The sequence below is a fragment of the Chlorocebus sabaeus genome, chromosome 12 (genome assembly GCF_047675955.1).
Source record: "Chlorocebus sabaeus isolate Y175 chromosome 12, mChlSab1.0.hap1, whole genome shotgun sequence".
NCBI classification, from domain to species: Eukaryota; Metazoa; Chordata; class Mammalia; order Primates; family Cercopithecidae; genus Chlorocebus; species Chlorocebus sabaeus.
This window is the reverse complement of record NC_132915.1, coordinates 17,616,369-17,642,223: the sequence shown is the minus strand read 5'-3', so window position 1 is coordinate 17,642,223 and position 25,855 is coordinate 17,616,369.

Below are 25,855 nucleotides of genomic sequence, written 5' to 3'. Positions count from 1 at the left end.
TACTTTAAGCAGCAAGTGAATTAAATTCTCCAAATAAAAGACAGTGGCTGAATAGATAAAAAGCAAGATATAACTATACTCTGCCTATAAAACCTACTTTACCTTTAAGAACATATTGACGAAAAAAGATACTCCATGAAAATGACAACCAAAACGGAGTGGGGGTGGCTTTACTAATATCAGAAAAAAATAAACTTTAAGTCAAAATTATCAAAAGAGACAAATAAGGTAATTATATAATGATGAAAGGATACATCCATCAAGAGGATATAACAATTGTAAATATATTATGCACCCAACATCAGAGCACCCAAAGATATAAGAACTGAAGGGAGAAATGAACAGCAATATAATAATAGTAGAAGACTTCAGTACCTAATTTTTAATAATACATAGATAATCTGACAGAAAATCAATAAGGTACAGTAGACTAGAACGATATTAATCACCAAATGTATGTAATGCACATATGTGGGACATTCCACCCAACAGCAGCAGAATGCACATTCTTTTCAATTGCACATGGATTATTCTTCCAGACAGATTATCTTACGTGGCAAGCAAGTTTTAATATATTTAAGAAGATTGAAATTATATCAAGTATCTTTTGCAAACAAAATGATATGAAACTAAAAACCAATAGCAAAAGGTAAAGTAAAAAATTTACAAATATGCAAAAATTAAACCTCGCACACCTGAACAACCAAGGAGTCAAAGAGGAAATTATAAGAAAAAATTTAAAAATAAGTTCAACAAACAAGAAAAGAAGAGCAAAAATAGAAACACAGTCTGCCAAATCTTACGGGATGCAGAAAACTCAGTTTTGAGAGAGAAGTTTATATTGATGATAAACAGTTACACTAAGAAAATAGAAAGATCTCAGAAAAACAACTTAACTTTATACCTCAAAAAACTAAAAGCAAAAGGAACAAATTAAGCCTCAAACTACCAGAGGAAGAAAATAATAGAGACTAGAAAAACAATTAAAAAGATTAATAAAACTGAGTTTTCTTTTGAAAAAAGAGAATATTCAAATAAAATATAATGGAAGAGGAGACATTGCAACTAATACCACAGTAATACAAAAATACAAAGTATTATAAGAGACTACTATGAATAATTACATGCCAACAAATTGTATAGCCTAGAAGAAATTGATTAATTCCTGGGAGCATAAAACCCACACAAATTGAATAATGAAGAAATAGAAAATCTGAACAGACCAATAATGAGTCAAGAGATTGAATCAATAATAAAAAATCTCACAAGAATGAAAAGCCCAGGACCTGATGGCTTCACTGGTGAATCTAGAAAACATTTAAAGAATAATAAATGCCAATTTTTCCCAAACTCTCCCAAAAAATTGAAGAGAAAAGAATACTTCCAAACTCATTTTATGAGGCAGCATTACCCTGAAGCCAAAGCCAGACAAGAACACCACAAGAGAAAAAACTTACAGGCAAGTATCCCTATGCACATAGATGCAAAACTCCTCAACAAAATATAAGTAAACGAAATTTTAAGGATTATATACCATGATCAAGTGAAATTTAACCTCAGGATGCAAGGATGATTACACACATGCAAATCAATTCTTGTGACACACCACATTAGCAGAATAAAGTATAAAAATCGTATGATCATCTCAATAAATACAGAAAGGGCACTTGACAAACTCAACATTATATTCTATAATAAAAAAAATCTCCACAAACTCTGTGTAGAAGACATGCACCTCAGCATAATGAAGGCTTTGCATGACAAGCCCAGTTAACATACACATTGGTGAAAGTTGAAAGCTTTGCTTCTGAGATTAGGAACAAGACAAGGAAGCCTCCTTTTGTCATTTCTAGTCAATATAGTACTGAAAGTCTTAGGCAGAATAGTTAGGTAAGAAAAAGGCAAGAGTCATTCAAATAGGAAAGAAAGAAGTAAAATTGTGTCTTTTGCAAACAACATAATTTTATATATAGAAACCCTAAGGACACCACCAAAAATCTGTTAGAACTAATAAGTGCATTCAGTAAAATTACAGGATACAAAGCCAACATATGAAAATTAGCTGTGTTTTCATGCATTAAAAACAAACTATCCAAAAAATAAAGAAAACAATTCCATTTACAGTAGCATAAAAATACTTAGGAACAAATTTAACCAAGGAAGTGAAAGATCTGTACAATAAAAATCATAAAACATTGGCGAAAAAATTGAAGAAGACATAAATAAATGTAAATATATCCAGTATTCAAGAATTGGAAGAATTAATATGGTTAAAATGTCCATACTATCCAAAGCAATCTACAGATTCAATGGAATCCACATCAAAATTTCAATGACATTTTCCAAAGAAATCGAGAAAAAACCTAAAATATGTATGAAACTACAAACACCCCCAAATATACAAAGAAATCTTGAGCATAAAGGACAAAGCTAGAGGCAACACATATCTGATTTCAAAATATACTACAAAATTAAAATAATCAAAATAGCATGGTATTAGCATAAAAGCAGTCATATAGACCAATGAAACACAATAGAGAGCCCCGAAATAAACCCATGCATTTAGGGTCAGTTGATATTTGACAAAAGTGCCAAGAACATATTTTGGGGCAAGAGTACACTGCTCAATTAATGGTGCTGGGAAAACTGGATATCTGCATTAAAATAATAAACTGGAACACTTTCGTCATAGCCATATATAAAAAAATCAACTCAAAATGAATCAAATACTTGAATGTAGGACCTGAGACTAAAACTACTGGAAGAAAACCTGGAGAAAAGCTCCATGACATTGGTTTGGATAATCCAGTTACTGGATATAACCTTAAAAGCAGCTTCAAAAAAATTAAAAATAGACAAATTGAATTACATTGATGCAAACAGGAGATAGGGAAATACTGGGTAGAAGATGGTGGTTCCCCAGCAAATGCCCCACCCTCAAGCCTGATGGGCAAAGGGCCTGAATAGACATTTCTCTAAAAAAGACATCCAAATGGCCAACAGATATGTGAAAAAATGCCCCACATTACTAATCATTGGGAAAATGCAAATCAAAACCACAGTGCGATACTGCCTCACACCTGTTAGGATGGCTATCATAAGAAAGACAAAAGATTCCAAGTAGTGGTGAGGGTGTGGAGAAAAGGGAAAAGGGAACCCCTAGAATATAAATTGAGGTAGCCATTATGGAAAACGATATGGAGGATCCTTAAAAAATTAAAAATACACCTACCTTATAATTCAGCAATCTCACTTCTGGGTATATATTTAAAGTAAATGAAATCAGAATGCAAAAGAAATATCTGCACTCCCATGTTCATTGCAGCATTATTCGTAATAGTCAGCATACAGAATCAACCTATGTGCCAGTCAATAGATGAATGGAGAATGCAAATGGGGTGTGTATACAATAGAATATTATTCAACCTCAAAAAAAGAAAGAAATCCTGTCATTTGTGACAACATGGAAGAACCTAGAGGACACTCAGCTAAGCAAAATAAGCCAGCCACAGAAAACAAATACTGCATGGTCTCACTTATATGTAGAATCAAAAAGAGTAGAGCACATAGAAGAAAAGAGTAGAATGGTGGTTGTCAAGCAGTGAGGGGTGGGGAAATAAGGAGATGTTGGTCAAAGGGTTTCAGTTATGCTGGATAAATAAACTCTGGAGAGCTAATGTGTAGCATGGTGACTATAATTAATAATATTATATTGCATACTGGAAATTTGCTAAGAGAGTTAATCTTAAAATGCTGTTACCACACCAAAAAAATGGTAACCATATTAGGTGATAGATATGTTAATTAGCTTAATAGTGGTAATAATTTCACAATGTATACATATATCAAAACATCACATCAAATATATATATGTAAAGTCCCCTGACTTTTGAAGACAGCTGTGATAGAGCTCTTGAGTTTATAAAACAAATCATGACATATACATTCCCCAGTCATCCTGGGCCAATGAGTAGCTTCTGGTGGGGTATTATGAAAAGTTGCACTATAACCAGTCCCAACATAGCCAAAGACCTTAGTGTATAAAAGAAAATCAGTTGACTCATTTTATTTTCTTTTTAGAAAATAATGTATCAACATCAAGGGAAATAAAATAAATAATCCACATTTTTATGATCTAGTCTCAAAAGCACAAATGTTCTTATGTACTCAGTGTCCTCATTATTAAGAAGGAATGTTTGGAGTTAGAAGAGCTAAGTGTGTGTGACAGTGAGCAAGTTTTGGGTTACGTTTACTAATATTTGCTTAATAAACAGAAATAATGTTGGTTATATCACAGGGTTGTTATAAAAATTAAATGAGACAGTGTGCTTGATGGGCATAACATAGTGCTTGACTATATCCCAGCAAATGTTCACTGAATTGTTTTCATATTTTTGTTTTCAAGACAGGGTCTCACCCTGTTGACCAGGCTGGAGTGCGGTAGCACAATCACAGCTCACTGCAACCTCAAAGTGCTAGGCTCAAGCCATGCTCCTTCCTCAGCCTCTGGAGTATCTAGGATCACAGGTGTGTGCCACCATGCCTGGGTAATTCTGTGCATGTGTAGAAATGGAGTTCTCACTATGTCCCCCAGGTTGGTCTTGAATGCCTGGCCTCAAGTAATCTTCCTGCCTCTCCCACCCAAAGGGTTAGGATATCAGGTGTGAGCCACCACACACAGATTTTTTTTTCTAATATCACAGTTTTTATTGTAAAAACACACCAATCTTTACAAAACTGGAAAGAGTGCACATGCAATTTTAAGAAGATATTAATATTTTTCCTGTTTCAAATATAAGCTTACATTTTATTATAAGCAGTAAATTTGGCACTTTCCTTGTCTTAATTTGGCTTATTGAATAGCTAATGATTATTATAAGACCAAATTTCAAAACAATCTGCATTGTAGTTTATCTAATTTACACATGGCCACACGCATCGTTCTATGTTCCCATCTTCACAAGATTAATAATGCCTTGTTTTTTAAACACCTGTGGAAATATCAGGAGTGGTGATTCCATTTTAGAAAAAAATAAGCTATTAAGAGTGGCTAATTTTCTAAATAAATAGAAAATTGCTATTTACTTCTTAGAAAATAAAACAAGGAGTCAAAACAAAGATGAACTGTGCAATTTAATATCCATGTTCAAAAAAGATTGGTATTTTGGATTCTTTGAATAGTGACTAGCCTTCCAAACAAAATAGTGTTTAGGGATTCTTGACAGTTTTGGAAATTTATATTCTAAGTGGCTTACAGTAAAAAATATGAATCCAGGGTGTATTTCATCTGAATTAATCTTTTGGAAGTGATGGCATAATATGCAGATGAGGGAGAAGATATAGGCAGAGGAGCCTGGGTTGCAGTGGTAGTGCTGCCACCATGGTTGCTGATTGAAAGATAAGGGAAACAAATGGGTCTCTCTTCCACTGAACTCATGGAGCTGGGTGAAACAAAGAAAGGAGATTTTTTTTTCACTATTCCCTCCTGTTTCACGTTCTTCTCTCTGACCTGTGCCCAAGGATATCAGTGCTTAAATATATTAAGATACAGACATCAAGACTGACATCTCAACATTGTTATCTTCACCAGCAAGCAAAGCCAGATGACATCAGTGGTATGGCTACACCCAAAGCATGTGGAGCTGTTATATCCTGGTGTCATCAGAAAGTGTCAGAACTGTGCAGCAGTTATTTATTGAAGCATTAGGGAAGAGGCATATGAGTTACTCCTACTATTATCTTGCAAATCGATTGCTTATGAAAACGTTGACAGCATGATCTGCATGTGTATCTGAATAATGCTAAATAACTGCTGCTTTGAAAGTTCCAGAGGCATCCTCTGACTGCTACCGAGATATCCAAAGGAACACATGTGGGATATCAACATTATTAATAATGACTGTGACATTTTTAATCAAAATTTTTTACCTAACCCATGTACTTGTCAATTAATGGAGGAAATTCCATGTGTGGGAAATGTTAGGATTTCAGATTTTGTAGTAATATGGATAATTATTGTGAATATGGTATCTCGGGACACATAGAAATGTATATGGTAATCACATTTGGAAGTAGTTGAGAAATTGTTCAAGGCACTGATCTAGTATCCCCTAAGTCAAGGGTAACTTGGAAAATTGAGTCTAGCTTTGAAAATCTTTTTGATGTTGTTGGTGCTGCGGAGTATGGGGCCTTGGTTCATACAGAAAACCACCAGCAGGTTAAGTAGTAAAATCTGGGGCATTATATTAACTAGCTTTTGCTAGATGAGAGTACCCCAAAACTTAAATGCTTAAGACAATAACAACTAATTATTTGGCTCATAATCTGTGGGTCAGAAGCTTGGGCTGGGCTCCACTGGGTGGTTTTTCTGCTTTTGGGGTCAGCTCTATCACACGTCTATATTCAGCTGCTAGGTTAGCTGAGTTGGCTCCTGAGGATGGCCTTTACCTGTGGCAGTTAACTCCTCTACACAGTATCTCATCCTCCAGCAGGGTAGGCCAGGTTTCTCACAAGGCAGATGAGCAAGTTTCCAAAACGGCAAGCAAACATGTATGAGACATGTTATGGTCTCGGCTTGAAAGAAGCACAACATCACTTTCTACCCCATGTTATTCAGCAGAGAGAATCACAAGTCCATCCCAGATTCCAGGAGTGTGAAACTAGACTCCACCTCAAAATGGAAAACACCACAAAGTTACGTTGTAAAGACTGTGGCTTAGGAAGGGAAATACTGTGGCCATTTTTATAGCCTATCAAATGCCTCCTTCAGGTGACTGAAGTTTAGTTTGGTCTGTGTTACCCAGGCTCTTTCATTTCTATTAAAAAGACAACCAACCTTTTGGGCTAACTTTATTATTAGTGGTACTATTATTTCTGAGTCAGTCTTGCTCTGTCACCCAAGCTGGAGTGCGATCTTGTGATTAAGTGCGATCTTGGCTTACTGCAGCCTTGACCTCCCATGCTTGGGTCATTCTCCCACCTCAGCTTCCCCAGTGGCTGGAACTACAAGTATGCACCACAATGCCCAGCTAAACTTTTTGTACTTTTTGTAGGGACAGGTTTTCGCCATGTCGTTCAGGCTGGTCTCAAATTCCTGGACTCAAGCAATCTGCCTGCCTCAGCCTCACAAAGTGTGAGGATTACAGATGTGGGCCACTGCACCCATCCTACTTAACTTTATTCTAATGATCTCCCAGGAATGGGGAAATACTAGTGGTGTAATATTGATCTCTAACAAAATCATTAATGGGTGTAGAGGTCATGTCCTTTGAGGTAGTATAAATCAGTTCCACGAGTCAGATATTTTGGACCAATCAAGAGTTCTAAGATGGATCCAGAAATTGGAAGGATCAAAAACAAATAGTTAAACTGCAGTTGAAGCCAGCTGGTGTTCTTGGGCAGTGGGGATGAGCTGAGCAAGTCGTAATATATTCAGAAATAAGAATTGGGCTGGATGTTGCCATGTATGATTCTCTTTGGAATCTGTACAAAATGATTCATGCTCATTTTTTATTTTTAATTTCGCCTGCAAGCTAGGTAAAATAAAAAGCAGTGAAATGTAATGTTTTGAAGTAATCCCATAGTTTTCAAGTGCTCTTGAGCAATAGAAAGCCACAGGGCTCCACGTGCTTTTCTCCACAGACTTAATACTTATTGTTTATGTTGCCTAGAACAGTTTTCTTTAATTGATACTTGGCTTGATATCCTTTTAAATTAGTAAAAATTGGAGGCACTCATTAAATAAGAGATTAAAAGACATGGTAGACACAGCTAATTATTAAAGGCCCAAGAAGGGACAAGAAATGCATTTTATCTGAGGTTTTAGTGGATTGTTAAAGCAAATGAATGGTTTAGTGATAAACCAGTCAGAGTTAATCAATTGAGCAAAACTATAGGGAAGCTATTTGAGTTTAGATTTGAAGGGTTTATAAGTAATCATGGAGACTTACAGCTGCTCCCTACTTCTTTAATTTTAGACACTTGAGCTACTAATTGGTCAGGAAATTGGGTCTAAGCTTTAGAGTGGTGACGAGAGGAAGGCGGCTTAGGGGTCTTCGTGGGGAAGGTCTGCATGGCTAATCATCAGCAGATCAGAGGCTAGAGTGAATTCTTTTGTGGCATATTGTGATTTAAAGACTGTCATCATTCTGGAGACAAAGCTCTGAGGAGGCCTATTTTCAACTTCTTCACTTCCTGAACCTCTCAACCTCTCAACTGCTCCCTTAACTTCCAAATAATGAGCAGTGTATTATTTTTGCCTGCTTACTAAGAGGGAATGTTGGTTGTTGACATAGCCACTGCTGGCCAGTGAGATTAGTAACATGATACAGAGATTTTCACCACTTAGAAGTCACTGGCTCAACATGGCTCAGATAGGTAATGACTTAAAGTTATTCTGACCTGACAGCTGTTTAGAGGCCCATTTGAAGTGAACTATTTCTCAGTTCGCTTCCAGACAGGGGACATGTTGCCGCTGTGGATTGCAAAATGTCATCTCTGTTGGAATCTTACATAGCAGTAAGGCTCAGTGTTGAGTCATCATCACCAAGGCTAAAATAACATGTTCCCTAGAATTAGGAACATTTGGCTGGCTTTTGTGTAAAGGTTTTGAGCCCTGTGGAAAAATAATATTGAGTTAGTTTCTCCCCAGAGTCAGAGTCACTCTACTTACAAGCTTAATACCATTAACTAGTTCAAGACACCAGGGCACCATTTAATGCATTACCAACAATCGACTAAACCTTCAAAGAAGATACATTTAATGTCCTGTCCTTGGGCCTTCAACAATTAGCCACATCTACCATGCTTTTTAATCATGTATTTAATGAATATCTCTGATTAGAAATAAGTGTCTGCCAGCCACCTAAGGAGTGATTTAGGCACTAGAAAAGATAGGGTTCAGAGGTTTTAAATCACCAAGGACTCAGTAATTTCCAGCTTCATAAAATTCATGTTGAAAATGCACATAGTTCAAAGAAAACAGCCTAAGCAGATTGCAACAGAAAGCGTGAGAGTAGAATGGGATGGCAATTAGGGAAATGGAATCCGACACATTAGTTAATAATAAAACTTTGTTTAAAAACTGCTTGCATTTAAAGTGGCTACGACAGAAGGACATACTCGAGCTGCAGAGTTTCTAGTCTTTGAGTATAGCTCTTCTAATCGTGTGCCTGCATTTACATCAAGGACTCTAAAACACTTTTTGCGACATAACGTCTCTTTTCACTGTTTGGTGATTGCCATTATATCTGATGCATGTCTATTGTAAGAAACATAATAACTTGTTTCTGATTTTATATTAAACTTTGTGCTGATGCTAGTGCAAAGTATGCAAAGACTTTCACCTGTGCGATTAATTTATTATGTTTAATCTTTCTAAATTATTATTAATCTTTCTAAATTATAATCTTTCAAATCTTATTATGTATCCTCTTTTATATATTCTTGTCACACCTTCACAGCTAATCTGTATTTCATTGGAAAGCGGTGCTCAATTTTTTCTCTTGCCTTTATACACCCTCACACTGCTTATCCACCCTCACACCCGGCACACACCCAGCACGCGTGCTGAGAATACGGTCAGTGGCTGATGAATGAATTTTTAAAGTCACTTTTGAACTCCTTTGGACATAGGATTAAATTACTGTCATGATTATTATTGCTATTTGCCACACAGCCCTAAGTTTAAGGCAGGAGCAAGAGACTATGATTCTGCTCAACTTCCACCCAACCTATTTATGGACACAAGGCATTGGTATAGAAAGTGTGTGCCCTGAGAGTTCCCAATGTGCCATGTTTCGGGAGTCTTCTGACTTCTTAAGGTTCTGAGAATTCATAAACTGGTATAAAAATTTTGTGAGCTTTGGGAGGCCGAGGCAGGTGGATCATTTGAGGTCAGGAGTTCGAGACCAGTCTGGCCAACATGATGAAACCCTGTCTCTACTAAAACTACAACAATTAGCTGGGCATGGTGGTACATGCCTGTAATCCCAGCTACTCAGGAGGCTGAGGCAGGAGAATTGCTTGAACCCAGGAGGCGGAGGTCGCAGTGAGCCAAGATCATGCCACTGCACTCTAGCCTGGGTGACAGAGTGAGACTCTGTCTCAAAAAAAAAAAAAAAAAGAAAAGAAAAAAAAAAAGAAAGAAGAAAGAAAGAAAGAAAGAAAGAAAGAAAGAAAGAAAGAAAGAAAGAAAAAATTGTTAGCTAAACGTTGTACAAAATGAGTGCTTTAATCAGAGACTCATTGAGAAGCCAAAGAAACGAGGATATGGAGACCTCATTTCAGCCATACTGCTTTCTGTAGGGAAGCAGATAATTTCCTCATTTATTTAGTTCCTTCTTAATTCAACACCTGTGTTGAAGAAGGGATTCTGTGCTGTGCTGAATGTGGAGTGCTGTATCTTTTGATGTCACCCTCATCTTATGATGCAATGGTGTTTAATGTATTTCTGTCTTTTATTACCTGTGTTAACAGGATGTTTTCAATTTTCTTTTCTCTGGACTTCTATTCATCTTTTTCTCTTCCCTCCCACCCACCAGAAATAAAATTCTAACATTAAGACTTCTATCCATCCTTCAAAACTTTTCTCATACTTTATTTTCTTTGCAATACCTTTCTTCAGCTCTAATCAACAATTGTTCATTGACTTGCCTGTGTTCTAATAAAACTTTGGTTTTGGCTTTGCTATTGTAAATGTATCATTGATTTGTAAATATGGGCTTCTTTTACTACATGAACTGTTGGGTGGCAAAAATGAAGTCTGTAATTGTCATTGTATCAATGCTTCCTTCTCTATTCTCTTCCTTCCCAGTGCCAGGGATATATACAGAGTCACACAATACTCAATAAGCATTGTGAAATGTACTCAATTTGGGAAAAAAAATGAAGATTTTCTTTAAAAATTTCAGAGGAAACATGATTCAGCATTGATACCAAAATTATAGTTTGTTTTCTGCTGAAAATAATCTCATAGCTAATGGGAAATTTTAATGTGATTATTGCAGATAAATTAACGTAATATATAAAATGCCTCTAAGTGTAATACTATTCTAATAAATTTCACTGCAAAATTATATAATTAATATTGCCAGTTTTCAGGATGGTTAAGGAATAACAAAAATTGTAATGAATTTGTAATAATTTCATTAAGATGATGGCTTAGAAGCTACTCATATGATAAACTTATCATAAGATAGTTTTAGAGGATGAAAAACTAAACCCATTAAAAATAAACCTAGTAGAACAGGTAAGGAATTGCTATGTAGGAAAAAGGCCAAGAAATAGGGTGTTTTGGTTATCATTAAATTCACTCCTAAGTTGATAACTGTGATACATTGTTAGAAAAGCAATGCATGGAGTTGGCTTGCTTAATTGCCTCAAGTCTACACTCTATAACATATCATTCATGAAGTGACTTTGGTGTCTTAATGACGTGCTGGTGTTCAGTGTGTTCTCCTGGACCCCCAGCATTTGTATTCCCTGGGAGTTTGTTGGAAACACAGACACTAGAGCACCTCTCCAGACATTTGCATCAGTAGCTTCATTTCAACAAAAGTCCCAGGTGATTCCCATGTACATTAAAACTGAGTAGCACTTGTCTTAATGTATGTCACTGAAATATGCATGACAATTATGGAAGATTAAGTCCATTTGAACAAATAATCAATTGTCATTGTCTTCCAACAAAGGAGAAGGACATACATATTTAACACAACAGCTTTCTGGATATCTTTTTCTAGGATAGCAGTATTTATCTGAAAATCAGTTTATATCTTCTGAAATTTATTGTGCAACTGCCAGAAGAGGGGAGAAAGGATTACCAAGTAGTCCAGTTAAAATAACAATTGTTTTCATTTCATTCTGTCAAGAAGTGACATCTTCAATCAAAGGTTTAAAAAAATAGGAACATTTATGGAAGCTTGCTAGCATCTTCAATTTACGTATTATATTTTAGTCTGCCCGGGCAGTATTTTCAGAACAGGTACTTTAGACTTGTGATATGCATAGAAAATCCTGCTCATGGGGTAGACAAATGTACTGTATTATCAGGGAAACTTTCGGAGTTAATTTCACTTCGACTTCTGGGTGTTTTTGATTGACTGGTAAGGCTAAAACCTGAGGGAATGGTCCGCAGTTGGATCATGTTTTTCTTCTATTGTTGTAACTGTTAGTTCCATTCAGATTTTTTTTTGTATTCTAGGTTGTAAGTATTCCTGCAGTTTTCTAGACAAAAACCATGTAAGACATAATAAAAAACAAAGTGTAGACTCAATAAAGAAACCTGGTAGAACCTACTTTCTTGCTTTCTTTCTTTCATTTTGCATTTTTTAAAAAAATGAGATTCTTTGTTGGAGAAATTCCCATGTGTTTTATTTGTCTCTATTGTGAAGCGAGGAGCAATATTAGGCAGTGTGATTCTAGGGCCTGTTAATGACGGTAAATACCAATTACTCAGCCCAAATGTAAAGATATTTGGCTTTAGAATTGTCAGAGTCAAACCAGTGATGTTAAACCTGTTTTATTCAGTTTGTTAGGAAACTACTTCCATTCCCTGCTGGCAGCTCAGCTTTCTCTGGAAAGTCCTCCTGTTAAATACTTGTTTTCCCCCTCCCCCACCCAAACCTAAGTCAATCAAACACATGAAACTTCTTAGGTTCATCCCCTACTAATGTCCAAGTTCAACCCCATCTAATGGCAGTAATGAAGATTTACTTTTGAGCTATTCTGAGGGATGGTTTTATCTACTGGGCGACAGAGACCCTTTCATGCAGCAGAAAAATATAAATATCCCAATATGCTCTTTTCATTCTCCTTTCCTCCCAAGGCCCAGAGCATGAGATCAGATCAACTCAAATCTCTTAGAGATAGTGCTTTCTACTGGTAGTTATTATTTTGTTGATTTTAAAGTTACCTTAATTTTTTTCTCTCCTTGTTGCACTAACAGCCTGAGGCATCGAGAAATACAAACCCATCCCAAAACACATCCAGACATTTGCTTGTCATGCCTTATGTTTGTATTTTTGACTGTTTGAAAATTAATTAAGAGATGTTGATTTCAAAGTGTTTTTTCTAAGTTTCTCAAATATTTAAACAATTTTTACACACTTTTTTTATTTCCCCTTTCTCTGTTTGTAATAAGATTAATTATGTGAGGTGCACCGCTGCTTATCCCCATGAAAGAAAATCTAAAACGAGGGATTTCAGCTTCAAGAAGGCTATTTTGTCCTGTTTCCGATGTTCTAAAGGGATTAATTTACCATATCGTATAGCCCTGGAAGACTGTGATAATTGAAAACATCCATATTCATTGCATGTTCAAAGGGATCTGTCTGACTTTGTAATGTAAAAAGTGCATTTTTAACCTGAACGGGGACCTGCATCTGCTATTGCTTAATCCTATTAGTCCGACAGTTCCAAAGCTTTAGTGTATAATCATTAGCTCGTGTTAATCCTGAGACATGCCTCCAGCTTCAGCCTGCCAGAAGGAATCCCTGCAGGGAAAATGTGGAGGTGCTGATAGCACAACACCAACTAATCTTATCTTAAATGCTAGCAGCAGCCTCTATCTGTGATAGCCAGGGAATTAAAAACAAATTTTTTATGGGTATTGGATAGCAGGGTGTTCCTAACCACATCCCCCACCCCCAGCCTCTCTCTCTCTCTCTCTCTCTCTCTCTCTCTCAGAGCTTTTTTCTTGCCCTACTTTCCCTAGATTCTTTGTTAGGGTGATGCTAGTGATGACAGAACAGAATGAATGGAAATGGGGTGGGCGAAGAAACATTTAAGATACTGTTTCAGCGGTGGAAGCTCCTTGCTAAATCACTTAGGATACTTGCCAGGTCTTCTATCATTTTTATTCCTTGATGTCAGAAAGTTAAGCCAATCCTGTCCTTTGCGCTGCTGTGGATTATAAAGTAAGATGACAAAATTTATCTTATAGTCATCACCCCTCCCATGGCATGGCCTCCTGAGAGTCTAAGATCTAGAACCCCAGATACTGATACAAGCTTGTCTGAGTAAAAAGGTAAGCTGCCATAGAGTGGTAAGGCTAGCAGGTGAGGACTTCATGGGTGGGGAAGAAAATGGCCATGGGGGATTTTGGGAGTAGGAGAAGGTGTGGGTTTGCAGATGCTGTAAGAGGTATATAGAAATGTTGTTACTGAGTAGAGTTTAAAACGGTGTGTTTTAGACACAGCTGAAATATAATTGGGGTAGAACACCAATCAAGCGTACTGTAACTTTGGAAGGGAGGTTTCTACAGAATGAAAGAGAATATTCAGTCATTTATGTAACCGGTGTTAATCTGGCAATCAATATATGCAAATCAGTGGGATTCTAACAGTGAATGTGGTCCCCCACCAGTGACTGTGGTCCTCACTCCCATAGAACTTAGAGTGGTGGTCTAGACACAGTAAACCAATAAACAAAGAAAAAATGGGCACAAAATAAACAATTACACACTCTAATAAATTCTAAAGAGCTGTAGTCCATATCCTAATAGCTCTTTGCCTGGATGTTGTAAATTCAGCTTGGTCATTGGTAAAATGCCTCCAAGGAGGCTTGTTGACAGGGGCATGGTCCTCCTTTTCATATAATTTATCAAAGTTTATTCACCTCCTCAAGATCCTGCAAATAGACAGAGGTTACACTCTTTCTTTGCCCATCTAAGTTTACCCTTTATTAATTAAAGTTTAGAGGTATTTCTAAATTCAGGCACTTTTCCAATGGCATGAATTCTGGCAACATCATACAGATCTAGTGTTACTGATAATTAAATAATATGATTTTACTTATGGTGTTTTCTATTGTGTGGTGGTTCTCATACTATTGGTGGGATGTGAGAGAAACATGTTTTGCTTTAATATTTATATATGTCTTATTATAGATAGCTTCTATTTATAACAATGATTTGAAGTTTCTCTTTCAAATTCATTTAGGTACAGATAGTGAGTGATTTGTCTTAAAAATATTAAGTGAGTTATGAATAGTATAGAAGTTGTAAATGTATGGCAAAAATCTTGAGTATGGTACTAGGATTTCTTAGTATATGAGCAACTATACTGCAAAAATACAATTTTTCTTTTTTATAAAGTAGTGATGATGCAGGATTTGTTGTTCCTTAGCTCAGGTAGGTTTGGGTTCTTGTCTTATGACCAGGAAGAAGTAGACACAAGGACGCTCAAAGAGTGAGCAAGATGGGAAGTTTTATTGAGTGATAAAATAGATGTTAGCAGGGAGGGGATATCGGGGTGGTCCCCCTACCTGAAGGCAAGGCAGGAGAGTTCTCAATATGGCTGAGCCTGGAACTTTTTATGGGCTTAGAACAGGGAGTGTGTGCTGATTGGTTTGTGAGTATGCAAAAAAGGTCAAAGTGAAGATGCCACTCAAAGGTAAATGTGACAGTATAGAAAACCAATTAGGAAAGGGTAGGTATATGTAAAATAGGTAAATGATGGAGATCAACCAGAGGAAAGTATACCAAATGGGAAGGTGGGTTTTCAAACTGGTTGGAGGATTTAACTTGTAGCTTGGCTTTCAGGCTTTAAACAGTCTTGGATTGAAGGTGGGGTTTTACCAGGGACCCGCTCCTATCTACCTATGCATTTGGCTGCCTCCTGTCACTGTCAGTAAGGATTGGTAATTCTCCAGTCACAACTGGGATAGAAAGAGTCATTGCCCTTTCTGCAAACACTTACAGCTATCTTGGTTGAGTAGCTGATCCATCAGGTAATATGCTGTTTGTTTGGTTAGAGTTACCAGTTGCAATGAACTGAATGTTTGCGTCCCATCAAAATTCATACACTGAAATCCTAATGCACAATTGATGGTATTGGTGGGGGGGACTTTGGGAGCTAATTAGGTCATAATGTTGGAGCCCTCATAAATGAGACTAGTGCCCTTATAAAAGACATCCCAGAGAGCTCCCTGGTCCTCTCTTCTTCATGTGAGGACACAGCAAGAAGTTGGCCAGCTGTAAACTGGAAAAGGGCCCTCAACAGAAACTAACCATGCTGGCATCCTGACCTTGGACTTCCCAGCTTCCAGAACTTGAAAAATAACTTTTGTATTGTTTTCAAACAACCCCAATCTGAAGTGTTTTGTTATAGCAGCCAGAACGGACTAGGACATCAGTATTGAGCTGCGTTGCAAGTAAGCTGCCTTGACAAGATCAAAGTTGGTAACAACAAAGAAGAGATTCTTGGATGCACAAATGGAAGGACAATGAAAAAAATAAGCAGCTTCTTTTTATTTTGGTTAATTTTAACAAATTCAGTCATTATTTTTAGTTTCCTATAGCAAATACAATTATATATTAATCACCTTTTTATTATAGTTCCCAAAGGACAAAAAAGTAGGTTTTACTCTACCTCCTAAGTATTGCCTTTCTACTCCTGATACTATTGCTTTGAAGACAAATGCAATCTTATAGCAGAACTCAACACCCAGAATGTCTTAGAAGAAATCCATCCTATCATTTACTTCTTTGCCTCCAAGAACACGCCAGGAAAATCCCCTGTAATTAGATTTTAGGTGTCATCTAAACAAGAATCGCCAAATTATCAATCTTGATGTTTCACTTTTCACTTCCTCATACATCCTTACTTTGCTGCTCCATTGAAAGGGACTTCTTAGAATTTATGAAATTAAAACTCTGTAATTAGCTTTACTCAAATGATCAGACAGTGTGCCACTCCATCAGTCAATACTTATTCAACATGATCTCTGCCATGTGCCTTGCTAGAAACTGAGCATATGAAAACGTGAGACAGAGGCTCTGCCCTCCAGGAACTTACTCTTTAATAGAGAAGAGGTAGTATCTACACATCTACTTTTTGTGAAGGGTACAAAGTGTAATGGGGATTTTGCAGAACTGAATATTGTTGCTAGCTGGAGAGACAAGGAAGTGTTCCATATCAGTGGTTGCCAGCCCTGATTGCAGATTAGAATCACAGGGGAGCACTGAAAAAATATCAGTGTTTGGGCCTCACTCTCAGAGATTCTGACTCAAGCAGTTTAGCTGGGGCTACATTATCACCATGTTTTAAAAACTCCCTGTGATCTTAATGTACATCCAGGAATGAAAACCAGTCTTCTAAATACTTATCAATAATAACTGGATGGTTTTGAGAATTTTTAAGTGTAAGACATCATATTTTCAATTAAAAAGAAAATGTCTTGATGGAATAGCCTACATAGATTTTGTATATTGTCAGTGTTGACATGCATCAATTTATTTAAAATATTTCATCAAACAAATGTTTTCCTTTGTGAGACTGTTTCACTGTATATTTTAACAAGTTATAGTAATCCAAAACTTGGTTCCTATAAGGTACTGCATGCAACAATAACATTCATTAGCACATTGAAACAGAAGGTAAAAATATTGTTTATTTATAATGGATACAGATTTTATCTACTTTTGAATGTGAATTGGTAAAGAGGCAAAGTTTTAATATTTTTTCAATACTCTAAAAATTGATTAATACCATTTGAATTCTTTTCAACTCTACTTTTTCTGTTGTATGCAATCCTCTGCTCTTAACACAGATCTTAGGCCTAATTTTCATAATGGAAACGCTACCATAAAGAGTTTTTGAAGAGGAACTGTCCTAAAACTTGTGCATTATAATGGTAGAATATTTCCAAAGCCATCCTTAAGTTATGAAATTGGCTTGCCTGCTTTCTGTTGGCCTGATGACTTCTATGAAGAGAAATTTGGATGCTGGGAACAAATGTTGCCAAATGGAGATATGATGAAAAGGAGCTCTTATTTTCTCCTAAGGGCACCTCATTAAGCAGATAGCTTCCTGAGAATTCAGCCTTTAGCATTCTGGAGAAACTAATGTAATGCTCTTTTTAAAATTGTCTAGTTTTTTCTTTGTTATGGATTTTCTTCAACTGTGCAAAACCTGGCTCAATTAAAGACTCTTCTAATTCCAATCCTTTAGTGGAATTAGAAGGGCACTCAAGAAGCTACCAAATTTAGGCATGATTGTGCATAAGGCATACAAGTCTATTCTAATTTTTGAATCATAGGAAATAATCTATGGTTAATAAAGGAATAAATGAATGAACAAACAGATGCGAAAGGCAGCAGAACCATTATACAGTCACGTTTCCCACATGAATAAGTATTTCATTACTCATCCTATTCTCTGTGAAAATAAACAATATCTTCTCAATAGCTCCTCTATGTTTCCCATCTATGGCATAAACAAACGGGAAGAACTTACTCCTCTTAATAAGAAAAGGCAGAAAAGCTCTACTCTGGGGTATCCTAGGGAGTCAAACTAAGTCAAATATTGGGAAGAGTCATATATATGGCATTTGCTGCAAAGAGAGTATTGCTCTCCACGTTCTGTATTAATTGCCCTATATTTCCCAGTGTGTTTGAAATAAGAAAAGGGTCATGGAACTAGTCTTGGTCAGGAAAATGTGAATACACGTGCGTCAACTGCACAGGGAAGGAGTGAAAAGTCCATGAACAATTTTCTCTCTCTTCCCCTAACATGGTGACTGAGAAGGCTACTTGTTGTGGATGGCCAGCCACAAGAAGGTAGGGTCTCCGTGTGTCAGGGAGACCGGGGCAGAGCCTTTCCCTCTGCTCTTCACCAACGAACATGGGTCATATAGTGTGCCTGAGAAATAGTAAACCATTGAGGATTATGTCTTGTTGCTTCTGCAGCAAAGGTTAGTTATCTTGACAAATATAATTAGCTAACACTGTGATCGACTACTAATACAATATAATCTTCACGAATCTTGGCTCTTCTCTGCGTTCAATGATTCTAATTGTGCGCATCCTTTTTACTTTTTGGAAGTCATATAAAATAACAACAACAACAAACTATTGGTAGCTATTCAATCAGTCCCTCTTGAGCCAAGTCTCAGTTTGTTGGGAGAATGACTACAAGGAGGCTGGGGAGGAGCCCGTCTGCTCTGTATCCAAGGGAGGCACGTTGCCAATGCCCTCCCTGGGCTTGAAGGAAATAATTGGACTCATTAAGTTGCTTTTCAGTCTTCTTTTCTTTAGTCTAAATAACCCTTGGGTTAATTAGACATGGTTTCTAGCCTCAGGAAATTTTTCTGTGTGTGGTTAGTAATGGAGAGAATGGTCATAAACTCAATAATTAAATTTTCAGTTTTGCAAATGCAAGAGAATGGCAAGGTACCTGTAAGATGTCTTTAAAAATCAATAGGCCTTATGAAACTCATATCTTATATCAATAATTCTGCAAATATTAGGTCATAATCGAGACGGTTCTGTTAGGGTAACAAAACAGTTAATCTCAGTGCATGCCTGGCCAAGTGTGCCGTTCATTAACAGACAGAATCACGTAGCACACTTGCTGCCCAGCCCTGGCTGCACATATATCTGGCTTTGTTTTTAAAATGTTGTTGCCTGGGCCTAATCTCAGTGCAATGGAATAAGTATCTCTGAGTCATTCTAATATTCAACTGTGGTTGAGAACCACTGGTGAAGTGAACAAGAACAGTAATCTGGAATCAGAATTTGAGTTTTGATATCGTATCTTTTAATTAATCATGTAACTTCAGGCAAAGCGTGCAGTCTCTCTGGGCTTCAGTTTTTTTACCCATATAGTAAGTATAGTAATATTCTCCCTGTCTAGTTTCTAGTACAATTTTGATACTAGGAAAAATGTATGTAAAGAAGTACTTTCTAAATTATGAAGAGTGAAAGTATACTATTTTCCTTATTACCATGAACTCATAGTCATGATTCAATTCCATTTCTAATCATCTCATTAAAGTAGTATGAAATAAGCGAATTAGTAAATTACCCACCTGAGTATCTGTGCCCAAGAGAGAACAAAAAATCCAACTGGAGTGATTTTGCTGGTAGACTTCTCCCTTCCACTCTGGTGGTCTGTGTTTGCACAAAGAAGCATTACAACATTTTGATAAATTAACCATTCTTTGGTTCCATTCAGGGCATGGTGGAGATAGTGATATTGTCAGAATTGCTGCTACCTTTGTGAGCTGACTCTTTCCCACTTTTCTCTAGGTATTTACGACTTTAAAGATCGTACACCTAAACCCAGACCCTGTAAAGGGTAGAGGCAGGATAAGAGTGTAACACAGGGGGCTGCTTTATACTTTACATTCATATGGGCCTAGATTGGATTCTTTTTTTTTTTTTTTTTGAGATGGAGTCTTACTCTGTTGTACAGGCTGGAGTGTAGTGGCACAATCATAGTCCACTATAGCCTTCAACTCCTGAGCTCAAACAATCTTCCCACCTCAGCCTCCTGAGTAGCTGGAACTACAGATGTATCCCACTATGCCCAGCTAATTTATTTATTTATTTATTTTTAGAGACAGAATCTGGCTATGTTGCCAGGGCTGGTCTCCAACTTCTCACTTCAAGCAATCCTCCTGCCTTGGCCTCCCATCGTGCTGAGATTATAAGCATGAGCCACCATTTCTGGTCTAGATTTGATTCTTAACTTTATTATTGGCTAGTTGTGTAAACCCGGGTAAGTTACATGACCTTCTAGAGATTATTAAATCTTTATTAAGCCATTATTATTGCCAGACAATTTGCTTAGAGCATAGAAGATCATTTTTTTAAAGCCCCTCCTCAGAGAGCTCACAGTTCAGAAAGGAACACCAACAACAAAGGTACCATCACATTTACCTTCAGTGATGTTTTGTAATTAAACAAGCCCAGTGCCTGGCAGAGAAACTGTTCAGTAAATGGTAATGAGTATTATTATTATCCATTGTCTTGGGCATGCTGGAGGCACAAGCCATGGGACATGAACTGAAGCCCTCGGCCTAAGCAGACCTGGCAGTGACAGATCTCAGCTTATCTAACCTTTCCTACCCCTGGCCAAGCTCTGGGCTGAAGGAAAGCAGGAACTTCCTCTGAATATAAAAAGGCCTTGCAGGGCCTGCCCTTGACCTCAGCCATCCCTGCTGTTGGACTTGTTCTAAAGCCAATCTATGGCTTTGAGTTTTCTCCAGGACTGACAGGGCATGATTCCAGATCACGATTTCAGAACGCATCCTGGCCAGCAGGGAGCTGCCTGAGTTATCCTCAGGAACACCTTGGCCTCCTGAGAATCTGCCCAACCAGAATTCCTGGGAGCAGGGCCAGACTCACTCAGGTGATTTCTGGTCTTGCTGGGGAACCAGTTTTGAGCCAGAACCTATTCCAAGTTGGGAGGTGAGTAGAAGTTCGCCCAAATATCAACCAGCTCTTCCAGCCATGGCTGTCTTTTGTAGGTTCATTATATCAAAATTAATGGAACACATTTTTGAATCACAGAGATTTATCTATGTGGTAAGAAAATATTAATATCTGACCATTCACTTTAAAGAACATAACCATTGTTAGCTTTTGACATTAATTAATGGCATTCTACCATGTTATCAGGAGACTCTGCCAAGCTAGAGTTTGAATCTGCTCATCTGCTGAAACCTACAAGTGCTTGTAGTTTAAATGAAAGCAAAATCAAAATAAACAAAATTTCTCCAGTAAAAGAAAAATTGAAAAATTAAGCCACAATTTAAAAGCATTTTTATGTTTTCTTTTTCTGTTTTCAAGCCGGACCTCAAACATGCCCATGTACTTATCTAAAGATAATCAGCTACATCACTATCAGTTCAAAATTGATGCATTGAAAGATCATTTTTCATGATAGCTAATTAAAAATACATCAAGGGTCAGCATGCTATTATAGGATCTGAGCAGTTTAAAAGGGAAGGGCTGACTGATGGTATCACCTGCCATGACATAGCACCTATTGACTTGTTCCTCATAAAGATACTTTCTGAAAAATACACCAACCTGGGCTATTTAAGGTTGTCACATGTAACAGAGGTTCTGTGTTAGACCAAACTTCATTCAGCCTCCTAAACTTTCTCCTAGGCCCATTAGTTCACTTCCTCATAACATGAAATCTTAAAAAAGAACCCTGCTAAGTTAGTTTACCAAATATACTCCCTGCCAATATCTGTTCAACCTTGATCTCTGATTATCCTTGGTATGTGATCAGGTTTCTCATCCTCCACCACCCCCAAGTGATATCTGAGCACCCTGGCCTGCCTTCAGCAAGAATGTCATGAAGTAGCTTCAGCCAGGATTCCCCCTTACCCTTGAGGATTCTCTTAGCAATTTTCTATCCACTGATGCCATGCTGCTCCTTAGGTATCAATTACCATTTCCCTATGCTGTATTTGAAGTAGAGCCCAGTCTCTCTCTCCCACAGCAAAATGTCACTGTAGAGGTCTCTACACCTATAGTAATCATCTAAATAAAGTCTGCCTTACCATACTTTAACAAGCATCATTGAGTAATTTTTTTCTTTAAGACATACATGCAGTGAGATCATCTCAATAGTCTGCTTCTACATTGGAAAAGCTGTAAAAGTGTTCGGATCAGAATAGTGGCATTTTGTTGAAGATGTTTTCCTTCTTTCTCTGCTCATTTTTCATCTTCCCGGAGGGTCCTCCTTCTCTCCCTCCCCCACCTCCCCTCCTCTGCTATTCTTTACCCCTCTCACTTGTCTCCACTCATGACAAGAAGGAGTGCCTCCACAGGGCCAATACATCAAGCTGTGACACCAGCAGAGTCTCATTCCCTCCGACAGACGTCAATTTAAAAGGCAAGAGAAGATTTCAAGGCAGGGGTGAGGGACGTGAATGAAATTAGTCATCATTACCCTGAAGCAACATGGGCTGGCTGTAGCTGTTCCCTCATCAGACTTCTCATGACTATGCCCTGAGGATCACCCCCATCACTCTAAATAGTCATGACACTGCCAATGTATGGGTTAAAATGATGAGCAGGAGAGACAGGCCGATCCCAAAGTAAATAGACTGAATTAGAGGCATTACAACAGTTAATATGTCAGGTCCCTGTAGGGAGGCCATAGATCCTGTGTGGTCTATTTCCCCTGCATATTGAAATTGATTGTGCCTTGGGCAATGGCAGGGCTGATGGGGGAGGGGAACTGACGATTCATCCTTCCCCTCACGTGGATCAAAGAAAGCAGACAGTGTTATGTGAAATTACTTGCTCTGAAAGTGCTGGGAATAGAATTTAATAGCAAAAGAAGCCATGAGTGTTAGCCAGTGTCTCCCCAGGCCACACCATCCAAGGAGCATAAATAAGGTCATGCTCTCACCAAAATCATATTTCTGTGGCAAAACTGCAGGAACTATACCCTCCTTTTCCCCCCACCTGGCCAACTGTTTCTCGAAACCTCAAGGGATGCCTCCTGTGTTTTTGAACACAGTGCTCTTGGCCACCACATCTGAGGTTCTCCTTCTCTTCTGCTCACTGTGTTGGTATTTATTGGGTGAGGCTACCAACTCCTGAGCTAGTCCCTGATGCCAAACATTGGTGCCACTGTGATGTTGTTGGCACTGACACTAGCACCTATAATGCCACAGAGAGTCTCAAGTTAGTGTTCACAGGCCTGGCACCAACACTATTAATCCAGTGGATTCCTTCTTAAAGCAAATTCAATGCCACGATAACTTCAATGAAACTGATCTTTGTGTTTCTATTTCCTTATCACTGCCACCCACCCCTTCAAAGCTGTAGTCAAGAATGGACAGTGACTGGTTCAGAGGCTGGTCTGGGTAATTGTTAATGCCTTGGTTCAGGGTCTCCTGAGACAGACTCAGAAGGAGATTTGTGTGCAGGATATGTACTGGGAGTACACTCAAGACCGACAATTGAAAACAACAACAAAAAAGAAAGAAAGAAAGAAAGAAAGAAAGAGAGAGAGAGAGAGAAAGGAAGGAAGGAAGGAAGGAAGGAAGGAAGGAAGGAAGGGAGGGAGGGAGGGAGGAAGGAAGAGAAAAAGAGAGAGAGGAAGGAAGGAAGGAAGGGAGGGAGGGAGGGAAGGAGGGAGGGAGGGTATGATGGCTCATGCCTATAAGGTAGGAGGATCACTTGAGCCCAGGAATTCAAGACCAGCCTGGGCAACATAGTGAAACTCCTGTCTCCATAAAAAAAATGGTGTTTTTTTTTTTTTTTTTTTTTTTTAAAGACTGATGATTGTGTGAGGGGAGAGATAAAGAAGCTGATAAGGTAGAGGGAGAAGAAGATGAATAATCTGTGGGGGAGTGAGGCAGCGGGGGTTGGAAGAGGAAGCAGATTAATTGTGATGAGATTGCAACAGAGGCCTTCTCCGATTGCACTGGGGAGATCTGGAGCTGGCCTGACTGCTCAGAGTTGTCTGTCACTGAAGCAAGGAGCTAGAATTTGTACTCCGTCATCATGCAGTTATGAGATGTGGATTGTCTCAGGTAGGAGACATAAACTTGAGTGAGGTGGTTCTTTTCAACTAAAGGCAAGTCCCAAGGGATTCAGATGGGAGTGGTCTGTAGCAAACTCTGTTCAACTGGGGGAATGAGTATCTTGTTCTTCAAGGGGGATCTGGCTTGATCTCTCTCCCTCTTCTTTTCGCTATAGACTTTGTTGACCTTGGCCGAACACTTTTCCTTCTTAGGCTGAATTACTTTTAAAGAAGATCCCTAAATCAAGGCAAGCCCCTTCACCTGAGTCCTCTTTGAGCCCTTGGATAAATGATTGCCAGGGCTCATAGTTGGACCACTGCCATAAGCACAATCAAAATATGTCTCAATTAAATCCTAGAAATAAAGGCAAGGAGCTTGTATAACACAAAGCATGTGAGACCTGAGTTCCCTTCTGCCTGTCTTAGCAATTAGGTGACTTTGAACAATTACTCCACCCCACCACCAGGCCCTGCCTCTTAAATGCAAATTCAGACTAACTAGTTTCCAAGGTCATTTTCCAGTTTTAGATTTCTCCAACCATGTGCTCATGGAGACATTAAAGAGGCAAATGGCATGATTTATGTCTTAGAGGATATTGAAACTGTTAATGAGGAAAAATAAAGCAAGTAACAACGAAAAAACTAGAGTAATGAACCATAGTTAATACACTAAAATTCCAAAATATTTGCCAGAGGCAATTCATACTAAAGCAAGCCCTCTTTTCTGTAAAGGGATAAATAGCCAATATTTTCAACTTTAAAATCGTGCATGGTCTCTACTGCAACTAATTTCTATTGTTGTAATGTAAAAGCAACATACATAATGAGCATGGCCGTGTTACAACAGATCTTTGTTTATAAAAACAGATGACAAGTTGTTGTTTGCCAGTCTTTCTGTAGGGTTAAAAAGAGGAAAGAAACCTTAAAGATTAATCCCTTGCATCTCAAAGAGCAGTTCATCTATGCTCAGCATTGGCATCATCTAAGAGAGTATCAGAAATGGAGAGTCTCAGGCAGCACATCCCAGACCAGCTGAATGATAACATGCGTTTCAAAAATACCACCAGGTGATTTACATATGCACAGTACAAGGCAAATAGCACAAATCTCATCTTATTTTCTCATTTTACAGATGAATATACTGAGGCCCAGAGTGATCAGATGACTCATCTGAGGTCACACAGCTAGTTTCAGATTAAATTGAGATTAGATATCTGATTTTTTCTTCATTCTCCAATATTTATTAAGCATCTCCTACATGTCAGGCAAAACTACCCACTTTCATGTGTAAATTAGTTCAACCATTGTGGAAAGCAATGTGGTGGTTCCTCAAAGAGCTAAAAATAAAACTACCACTTTACCCAGCAATCCCATTACTGGGTATATGCCCAAGGTAATATAAATCATTCTATAATGAAGACATGTGCAAACATATATTCACTGTGGCACTATTCACAATAGCAAAGATATGGAATCAACCTACATGCCCATCAATGGCAGATTGCATAAAGAAAATGTAGTGCATATACACCATGAAATACTATGCAGCCATAAAAAAGAAGGAGCCCTTGTCATTT